The sequence below is a fragment of the Vanessa cardui genome, chromosome 21 (assembly GCF_905220365.1).
Source record: "Vanessa cardui chromosome 21, ilVanCard2.1, whole genome shotgun sequence".
Classification (NCBI taxonomy): domain Eukaryota; kingdom Metazoa; phylum Arthropoda; class Insecta; order Lepidoptera; family Nymphalidae; genus Vanessa; species Vanessa cardui.
The window spans coordinates 8,234,022-8,246,039 of record NC_061143.1 but is presented as its reverse complement, the minus strand read 5'-3'; the positions used below and the strand labels follow the sequence as shown (position 1 = coordinate 8,246,039).

General features: G+C 30.6%; 1 protein-coding gene across 7 annotated transcripts in view; it reads right to left on the bottom strand.

Moving 5' to 3' along the window:
• The window catches only part of LOC124539041, a 240,393-nt gene that overhangs the window by 181,128 nt on the left and 47,247 nt on the right, over positions 1-12,018 (bottom strand). For 2 of the 7 annotated variants that reach the window (XM_047116358.1, XM_047116359.1), the window contains exon 2: positions 9,112-9,142. The exons of the other annotated variants lie outside the window; for them this stretch is intronic. The gene's annotated coding sequence lies outside the window, so the exon portion shown is untranslated. The remainder of the gene's footprint in view (positions 1-9,111; positions 9,143-12,018) is intronic. 7 annotated transcript variants of the gene reach the window in all.

Below are 12,018 nucleotides of genomic sequence, written 5' to 3'. Positions count from 1 at the left end.
AAGATGTCATGTCCCTTGTGCCTGTAGTTACACTGGCTCACTCACCCTTCAAACCGGAACACAACAATACTGAGTACTGTTATTTGGCGGTAGAATAACTGGTGAGTGGGTGGTACCTACCCAGACGGGCTTGCACAGAGCCCTACCACAAAGAAAAACTGTTACTGTATACTACATTACTGTATGAGGAAAGGATGTAGATAAATAATACCCACATTAAAATAAAAAATGTAGGAAATTCTCTTCTCAATCATTGATATAAAATATTTATGCGATGTAATAAATAGTACAGATTAAAACGAACTGTGGTGCATTAAAATGATCCTAAGGCGCCACAAGTCCATAAAACGAAGTTTTAATGACGACTCCCATAAAACGTATTCGAAAACACTATAGCGTGACTTCTATTTTACAGTAAATATTTAGTATATGCTGCCTCTACATGCCATGCAAGTGACGTAAACAACTTGTATGTGTAGAAGAAATTATGTGAAATAGTCACTGTTGGTGTGGGAAATACTGGAGGCAGTGTGGGGTAATAGTTACTTATTTAATTTATTATTACGTGTTAAGTCATAGTAAATCATGTTTTGACAGCCACATGGAAATTGCAACATTTCGATTTAAGACGCATGTTTAAGTATTTATTAGTATAAGTTATGTGAGTTCAAATATATAAGATACCAATGAAAAAGTCGTCAGGTGAACAGAAGATCCTTCTTATTTATTTATTTTTTCACTGCAGGTATACTCATGTTGCAAATTGTAAGCAAGACATGCAGGTTTACTTATGAGTTTTTCCTTAAACGCCGAATACGTTTTAAACTCTTTAATTTATTTATTTTCGAACATGAACGAAGCTAGACTTGATTATATCAATATAAAGGATAGAATTTAAAATGAAACCATTTCACACATACACAAAATTATTCGGTTTCCTTTAAACTAAATAAAAGCTTATACAAATGTTAAATGACACGTGAACAGTGAACATCAATAAAACTTTCGTTCACGTTAACAGCTCAGCTACTATAAAACATGTCAAGGAATAAATCTCTCGAAACCATTCTCTGAACTATCAAATGGAAACAAGAATAGAATAACGTTCTATACTTCCTACAGTATAAACAGTAAGGTGTGTTGGATTACTTAGATTGATGGTGCCCTTTAGTACGAAACATTTATAAATATTATTGAGATGAAATATTTATAGCTTTCGTTCGTCAGTTTTGTGTTGTAGCTCATTAACACTTCTTAGCGTTATGCGCTTTATTAGACGCATTTATAGTTGATCCCTAATAAAAAAGCCGAAAGTTGTATTCCACACACCATAGAAGTGAAAGAAGATATATAAGAAGATTTGAAGAAACATTGCATTTAAATTAGATCTTGAAATTTTATACCCATAACATACGTACTTCACTCACTTACAGTATTAGATAAATACGTTAACCAGTAATTGATCATTTTTATTTTTATTGTAAATATTGTTTAGAAAAGAATAAATTCTTTATTCGAAATTCAATTAAATGCTAAAAAAAAAAAATTTTTTGCCTCAAAATGCACTAAACAGGTTTTATGGAGCCGTAAAACTATTAACTACCATTTCATTCTTATGTTCATTAAGCATAGCCTTCTGATCGAAGGAGATGTAAATCAACCTTAGTTATTTACATGTTCCACGCAATTATAATAGCTTTGCTATATTGTGCTCTACAAACCGCTCTTGATTAATATAGCTACCTCTATTTACATTACAACCCTTTCCCACTTAACTAATTGACCAGTTTATGTTTACTTGCAGTTCCAATAACTTAATCGTTTTAAAAAAAACATTTACAACAGAATTATAATGTATGTAATACCATTTTTTCAAGACCTCTGTATACTTATTTATTCTTTGGTCGAAATAGTTTGTAGTTTGTATTTCTTTTAAAATATATCATCAAAATATTGATATCCATTAAACTAAGTCTACAAAAGGTAAAGTCAGACTCACAAAAACACACAAACAACCGTGACCGATTGAATTGAAGTTAAATTTATACCTCAATTGAATAACCGCAGTGTCGTGAGAACGTTTGATTTTTTATTGCAATAGTGAAACATACGCTTACGAGCCGAACTAAATGCTTCGAAAGTTTGAAATATAAACAATTTTCTTATACAACAATTAAATAAATACTTTAGGTATTTAAATAATTTCCTAAGTCTATATACATCTTTATATAAAAACTGGGACGTTAAAAAACGACTAAGGCCAAACTAAGACATTACAAAAACAGTTGTGTCGACATAGTTACGGATGTTTGGTACTTCGAGTTGAGTTTTAATAAAATCACTAACACGTACAAATACTTATAACGATTATTATCTGTCATCAGTAGACTAGTACAGTCAATAGAAAACGATGTTAAAACTTAATTAGTAAACAGTCGAAATTTGTCCCACAACTGGGCATCGTCCTACATTTTTAAGTGTAATGATTAGAGCCTTTTGCATCAATTTGACTGGGTGTCAATTATTCCTGTAATATACAACATGAAGAAAAGTTAATTCGACACATACTCGTATATAAGTTTTCTTCAGCTTATACAACAATATATGAATTAAAAATGTAAATTCAGCAAGAATTTAGTGAGCTTGTCAGTCCATATCTACTTTTTAGGCTGTTCTCAGATTGAATAGTTCTTTTTCAGCACGGCCGTGTGGCGTTTAAGTGTAATAATACATACTGTGTCAACAATTATTGCAACATTGCCTGTAGTTGATAAGATATGTAGGTTAGCACCTTAGTTCGACGGTGTTCCAACCAAAAGTTTATAATTAAACATTGTAACTGTATTGAATGTTTGCTTTCAAATACTAGTTAGGAATCTTGTTTGAATTGAAGTGTTGTAACTGAGGTCTTTCAATATTTCTGTTCAAAGATTTAGTAACAATGAACATGGTAGCTGTTACAAATGAATTTTGAATCTGTGCTCATATATTATAGATATCGTTTATTTTTTTTTAAATGCAGTTAGTTAAATTCTCTTATGAATAATAAATATTTCGTGCAGATGCAAGTTAACCCAAAAACGAATAAATATATTTTCTTCGTCACGTTTATATACCAACATACCTTAAAATATGTGTATACTAGAATATATTTGTTGGAAATGAATGAGCTTTAAAGCGTTTGACCGATGAAAGGCACATATTTATACGTATAAGTTCATGGATAAGGTATTCATACTGTTAGCGGGTTGTAGCCTGTCGCCATGACAATTAGTATACATACACAGACAGGGCAAGGTCTGCCGGTTTTGCTACTACATATACATAAACCAGACGTCTGAGTGAGTGCATGTTACTTGTCAAATTTTCGATATAGATTAGTAAAATTGTTTACTTTTTGTGCGCGTTCTTTTGAATTGAAAAAATATGAGTTATAGTAAAATAATAGGTCTATTGAACGCACAGACATCTGTAAATTTAAATTGCTTTCCGAATACCTCGCTTCTCTGTCCTAGTTCCGCCAATCTTAATAATTCTATTCGATTGTACTTGCTATTTGGATTGCCTTAATTCTTATCTATATTGGTAGAAAGTAGATTTCGGGTCAGAGGAATGTATACTGTTCATTTTTTTTAACTATATAATGAAAGTTCCCAACACTTTCCAAAGTACCGAACCATCTCGATCACTTAGATAATTTTCATAATCACGACCTCGTGTTGAATTATTTACTTAACGGTACATTTTCGATCAGATGAAAATAGTCATAAACATTCACGTAATTTATTTATTTAAAATCGGCAGGTGGACTGACCATTAGGCCTCCTGATGGTAACTGGTAATCACTGATAACTCTAAGATATAACCAGAGAGGAGATATCTATACTAACAGTTTAATAATTGCCATAAAGTGAAACATATTCAACTTCTTTAAATAAACTTTGTATGTTTCATTGATATTAAACGCTATCATAACTTCTTTATGCGCTATAACAAATACATACACCTATATGCGTTTGTAAACGATTTGAAAAATCAGTGACCTATCCAAAAAATCAGAAAAAAATAAAAGTTCTAATCGTACTGTATAAAATTAACGATTGTAAAAACAAATATTCGCATACATAAATAGTAGCCAAGTTCGGTAAGCATCTATGATAAATCATTAGTTAAAAGGCGGTCCCCAAATGTCATATTAAACGAAAACTTTTTAGCTTACAATAATGCATAGTACCTCGAAGCGATTACAGAAAACAACCGGATCTTATGGACCGCGTACATCAAATCAGAGTACGTTTTCTTTGAAAGTCATTAAGTACATATTGTAACTAGCAAACGATTGTTTTTTAATGCATTACAGAATAATTAAAATATTTTAATATTCGTGTAATAATGTAACAAAGTATAATAAACCATTATAGCATTTTTTTTTAAATGGTCGAGCTATTATTGCATGATGATGTAGAGAGCAATATACAAGATACTAGCTGCAACATTAACAACATTAGTCATTTATCTACATAATATTATTCTAAAGATTTGTTAGCTTTATTAATATTTTAACAAAGGTCTAGAGAAGTTTACATCTAATTATTAATTTCGATACTGAATAGTTGAGAGCACATTTTAGTCTTTTCAAACAAAAACAATTTTATAACATATAAAAAAGTTATTATCAAAATATTTTCTAATATCGATTAATAGTCAAAAACTTCCAGTTTTTCGATAGTAACAAATAATTCATTGCTTCGAAAGAGGTCAAATTATAACATTAAATAAAAATGAACGACGCTTTGTATATCATTAGAGCGCTATACAATACAAATAAATCATGAGAAACGTGTAGTCTACTTAATAAGTTTGCAACGAAATAATTAGCGAATGGGGCGTGGTCAGCCGAATTCGACTGGCTCGCTAATTTCACTTTCATACGGTAAATGAACAACATCTACCGTTCAGTATGTTATCGCACATTTCAATCATGACGGATCCCTTTAATTTTAAGACCATGTTTGTTTCTATTGACACCATAGTGAAAACATTTTTAACTTACCAAATGATTTAAAATTGTACGTTGTTATTAAACTGTTTAACAATATGACATTTTAACTTGAACTTAGGAGGAAAACGCCTTAGTTTTTTTAAATTAATAATGTGTGTTCACAATGTGAGTCGAGATTCCCCAGTGGTTAGAACGCGTGCATCTTAACCGATGATTGCGGGTTCAAACCCAGGCAAGCACCGCTGATTCATGTGCTTAATTTGTCTTTATAATTCATCTCGAACTCGGCGGTGAAGGAAAACATCGTGAGGAAACCGGCATGTGACAAATTTCATAGAAATATACACACAGAAGCCACATATTCCACCAACCTGCATTGGAACAGAGTGGTGGAATATGTTCCAAACCTTCTCATCTAAAGGAGAGGAAGCCTTTAGCCCAGCAGTGGGAATTTATAGGCTGTTTTTGTTATTTGTTGTGTGTTCACAACGTATTTGTCTACATCTATGCATCTACATAACTAGTAATGGATCTGTGTAATGGAATAAGTTCCTAACTAGCTCCTTGAGATTAGGAAGGACCTTTAGGAATTATAGGACGAAAACGAAGCATTATAATAGATATAAACATTGTTTATTAACGATATTACATGAATCATTCGCTGTACTGGTTACAAGATATTTGTAAATAATAAATTATCATAAAACCTGTTCGAAGTTACGGAAAATGTGTCGAGGAGATACTTACGTGTATATCTGTATTTGTATTATGTAAGAAGCCAATTTATTTCAACGACATATGCCTACTACAGCGCCTTAGCAACCTGACAAGTGACAAAAACATTTAGTCATTAGCACATTAGTTCTGGACGCTGGGTATAAATTAATTAAAAAAAAAAAGAATTAAGTAAATACTTTTTTAATAAAATGTAAAAAAATTAATAAAGTAAGGAATCATGAAATAATCCAACTTCTAATTTCGATCGCTTGCTATTGAATTCAATGATAAAGTTTTGCACAATCATCGTAAATACTTAAAAGTACCTACATAAAGTTACTGACCTAATAAATAAAACTTTAATTAAAGTTTCAGAATTGGAAATCTAATTAGTTGTTACACTTGAAGGCACTCGATTTTTTATGTTAACAAAACTAATTTAATCCTATTATTCATAAACGTCTACAATACGAAGAATAAGAGGAGAAAAGGGCAGCTAGTATTCTTTAATAAAAAAGGAAGTTACAAGATTAAATGACGTAGGTATATTCGTTTTATGTATACAACAACAACAGCCTGTAAATTCCCATGGCTGGGCTAAAGGCCTCCTCTCCCTGTGAGGAGAAGGTTTGGAACATTTTCCACCACGCTGTTCCAATGCGGGTTGGTGGAATACACATGTGGAAGAATTTCTATGAAATTTGTCACATGCAGGTTTCCTCACGATGTTTTCCTTCACCGCCGAACACAAGATGAATTATAAAGACAAATTAAGCACATGAATCAGCGGTGCTTGCCTGGGTTTGAACCCGCAATCATCGGTTAAGATGCACGCGTTCTAACCACTGGACCATCTCGACTCATCGATCGCCATCGTTTTATGTATATTAATAATACATTACATATTTAATACGACATCGCTATAGATGTGATACGGCTTATTAAATAGCGATGAAATCGAAAGTAGATCGATTAGACCCTTTAAGCATACTTCCTATTCAAAATACGAGACCGAAAGTAAAATCTAGATCAGGATTACCATTTCAATTTTATAATCAAGTTAACGGGAAAACACTCTTTATGCGAATGTAACTGGGTCGTTAATTGTGTACAGCGACAGGTGAAAACATGGTATCTGTTGTATGAACGATCCCATGCTGTGAACAATACCCTCGCGAAAATTATTTAGAACCGGATTCACTTTCGCCATAATAAATCATGTTAGACGATACTTGGGTTAGATTAGCCTAAGTGAGGAATGCGAACACACGTACAAGGGACTAGATTGTTTATAATCAATTACTTGGAGTAGAAAATACACATAAATTAGTAACAACTCTGTAGCTAAAACTTACTCGATAAATTAAAAACAAAATCTAATAACTTTGTCGTAATAAGTTAATGCGATGTACCTATAAACTTGACTTTATTTAGAAATAAAATATTTATAAATAATATAATCGTGGGTTATGAACAATATCGGATTTAATACCTACATCCTATGTATAGTAACGTTTTGGGATAATCAAATGAATACATTTCACAAATCAAAATTGATTAAGTTCGATAATTAAGTCAATGTATGATGAAAAAGCAAATGCATAACTAATCTTCGCTTCAACGAAGTCGGTTACAATCTCATCTAAACAAAGCGTATACTCATAACGATACAAAGATCACTATCTATTACGTTTTAATTAAATTTCACACGTTATGTAAACACAGTAAACTTGGTCGAATTCACGTTAGAATTAATTAATTGTACAAAAAAATCGCTCTAGTGTTTATGAGTAACTGTAACCTTCATATTAAGCAGATTAAATACTAATGCAAATGCGCTTACTTAACTAGAGAAGCTGTTTTGTCAAACCGTTACATTGAAGTGGCTTAGCAAAATTTACGTAAATTACGCAATTACCTTTTACTCGCGATTTCGTTTTCGAGATAACGCCAAATTTAATTTATAATTACGTAATACGCCCTATGTTCTACTTTATTTCAATTTTCTTTGTAATAGTATAGCACTACGCTTAATTACTGATAGGCAACGTAAGATCCACCAGTGGTATGGAATTACCCTGACAAGAGATCACAGACCTGAAGCAACAGCGAAAGAAACTCATGAGACTTTCATTTCTTTCCTAGAGTACCATCACATTCGTGTATGAACTCGCGGATCATATTTAACTTTAGGTCTCAAACAGCCGCTTTTTTTAATTACTAACTGTGATCGTTTTCACGTATTCTAGGATAAGTTTGAACTATCGTAGATTCTTCATTTAGATCATCACCTAAACACATTACTTGAATTGTAATCTACATGAACTCACTCCAAGATATAGAAAGAGGTTATTATACACATCGTGTTAAAAATATTTTTTTTTAAAAACCAGCTGGAGTTAACTGTTTAATTAAACAAAGGTGTCAAATTATATAATAGCATAACAAAAAAACCTATATATAAGCTACAGCTAAGATATTCTTCGAAACTTTGAGATCAATATAAAGAGGCGACTCCGAATCTATTTTATTAAGTCATTGAAATATTGTTGTAAGCGTTATCAAGCTTAACATTTAGGTATGTATCAAGTTAAATAAGCTAGGAACATACTTTTAAATAAATGTTTATTTACTTTGTAAATCAAACTGGCTTCCAATTAAACAAGCAACATACAATCTCATTATAGCGGATGCGTTAAATAAACATATTGTAATAAGATTTAATGTCTATCGGGATCTCACGACGACGCGTCCGTGTCTCACAAAGAAAACTTGTAATTATCGTAACGAGTAAATTTTCATCTTTAGTGAAAGCAAACATTTCTGCACTTTCTTCATAATCGCATAAAGCATGATTCGAATCAAATGAAAACCTGACACCATAGCGACATCGGTCTACCGGAATACGAATCGGGATAATAATTCATGACATGCAAACATACTCTTATAAGGTGAGAACATTTGAAAGTTGTTTATTTACAAATATGAATTATTAATGTTAAATGACTTCCCAATTTTGTCTCTTTATAATATTCTTTGAATTCGTCTGATCAGCAAATCCTTTATTCCTCATCATATTTGAAAAATTCGGTAACCGTATTCATTTTTTGAATATGATAATAGCACTATATTGCAAGGAATAAATACATATTTATACATATACATATATATATATATGTATATATATATATATGTGCTATTTGCAAACACGTTGATAGTTCGCTATCTTGTTTAAATACCACTTGTGTTATTACGTAATTTTCACTGGAATTTAAAGTACTACAAGAAAACTGTTATCTAATAATTTCCTTATTTACAATAACATAATGAGGAATATCCTTGTCTTTTATTTTCAGTGACCTTAATCAGTTTGATAAAAAAATATAGCTTACATTACAGGAGACGTCATGTAATGAGAATTACCTGAAAATAAAAAATACATCATTAGAAATATAATTATTAAAATATTGAAGATTAAACTTAAGTCTAAACAATTTTATTTATTTACATGATTATGACAGCGTCGTATGATGGCAAGAATGCCGGCAGAAATTTTGTATTGAATCACAATTCCGATCCTCAAGATCCTTCCAAAAATGAACCATCGTTTCGGTAATGGAGACGATAAGATGAGCTTGTCAATATTACTAGAAGTTCTCAGTAGTAAAAAATATTATTAGTAAAACTTGTTACTTAAGCAATTTAGTTAATTAAACGAGCATTTCGAATTCCAAATGAAATTAGTTATGTCGAGGGCGGGCTGATTCATAATAATAATATTTTGTATGAAGTTATTATTACTTTTTATAAATCAAAAACTTAAAAACAATTAAGAAATCAATGCAGACAAATATAAATTATACTCTTTCACTAAAATTGAATAATTAAGATAGTATATGATTATAGAAGAAAAGTAATGTTTTTTTTATATTCACTTTATTTACTAATTACTACACAAATAAATAAATAATTTAAAATTTATATTCAACTTTCACATAGTGAAAAATGATAAATAAATAAATTTCGTTTTAACTGTTTTATAATAAAATTATGGAAACCATTAAACAATATTGGTATTTCGAGACAACGCAAAAAACGTCATTTTTGAGATATCATATAATAATTTAACATGATACTTAACGTCGCTTCAAATAAGAATGGAATAATCTTTTTTTTTTCGAAACTAAAATCGGAGAATATATCAGATATCATTTTTATAGACGTCTTTGTGCGTTTAATAAAAAAGAATCGCAAACATCCGATCTGCCGACTAGACCGGCGAGTTCGAAAAAACTGGATCGAATTATCGTATCGAAATTTTTTGACACAATCAGAAGTAAAAAATATACGTATGGCTGATACCTCTTAATAAATTATATATATTTACTCATAATAACTATTTGAATTCGGTATTCTATGCCGAAAAAAAATAATAGAAATCCAATACACCAATTATGATAATTTTATTAAAGGATACATACATCAAAGAAAGATATCTACTTAATTATATCAGTTTTTGACATGTCACTTTCGAATTCCTCGTCGAGTTTCGAATATGTTCTCACAAAATAAGTCTACAATTTCACACTTGCTTATCGACTTACGATAAGACTGCGTGTTACCTTTAGCCGTATGTTTGAAAAATAAAAAACTTAGAACCTTTCTCGTCGCAGGTCGTATCGACCATATGTGATCGAAACAAGCTTGCATTGGCTTCACTAACTTACACCTAACTTTAGTACTACACTACGAATATGACGGTATTTTCAATACATCTACAACTTTACGATTCCATTCTTGAATTTATGATTTTAGTTTTAAAGCCGTTTTATATTAAGACCATCATTTCCTTGTAGCTTTGATTATAACTTATTTAAAGCGTTTATTTTTTATGACACGGAAATCGCTTTTACCACGAACTAAAGGTAAGGTATACAAGACTAAAGGTAAGTTGGATAAAGAAACAATAATATATATGAACGAATAGCTAGTTTACCAAGTGACGATGACCTTTCGTAAAAACCGATCCTACTTTTAGTTTCAAATTATATCACACACGTGTAGGAGTTACATAGATTTCGTCATATTTTCCTTTATCAATAATGCTTATATACTTCATTAAAATAAAATCTTAGCCAAATAAAACACAAATTTAGCAATTTAAAACTTAATACTCTATTTTCTTTTGCATACTACCTACAAGATAAATCATGAAAATGTTAAAAGCTTATCGTAATTATATAATAGTTTACCCTTTTAATCTTTTCGACTGGAATTTGACATCCTGTGGTCCTATGTAATTTTATTAAGATACAAAAATTTTGAATATATACAATTAAACATTATCTCTAGTCTCTACATAGTGTCAAAATAAAATCGCTTTACACCAATAAAGAGCGATAATGAGATAAATAGAGAGCGATTAAATGGAAAAATGTATATGTACGATACATACATATTATATTAAAGAAAAACTATTTTTTTGGATGTATGATATTCTAAAAATTATCTAAATATAGATAGATGAATCTTAAAATTGTATATGGGTATATCCCTAATTGTACCCGTGTGAAGCCGGGGTACACGCCTAACCAGTGGGCATTATAGAAAATTTTCCTCTCCAATTTATAGCTTCAGTTATTTATAACTAAAGCTAGCGATCGAACCTGCGACTTTCACATCGATAGGTGACCCGTATACCGTCGAAACATCAACTAAGTACTGTATCAATAAAACGTATACACACGCCTTATAAGGCAAAAACTTAATAGCTAATTTATTACTTTTCAATTATAGTTTGCCGCAATAAGATAGAATTGAGCAAATGATGATGTGGCAATATAAGATAATTAAATTTTAATATATAAAAACTCTTTAATAGCAACTCTTATTACTAACATTACTATTATTTAATATATCAAATAGAAAACTGGTATTAGTTTTTTTTTTTTACTTTAAAACACAATGATTGACATATTGTTTAAATCAGTTTCAAAAACTAACAAAAATATTTGAATAATATTTGGCTCTGAGAAATGAGAATGTTGAATGAGCTTAGTGTTATCGCAGATTACATATATTTCAACGTGAAATATATCTACGTGAGGGAAACGAGTTGATAAGTAAAGACTTAGTTTTAATAAGGACAAGATAAAAATGGTAGAAGATTTACTTAGCATGATGAAATTATATTATAAAAAAATCAGATATCAATCAGATTTTTTATTTTTATTAGTAAAATCAGATTTTGCGATATATGTATTTAATATTTGTTTTATATGAGTCGAGATGGCCCAGTG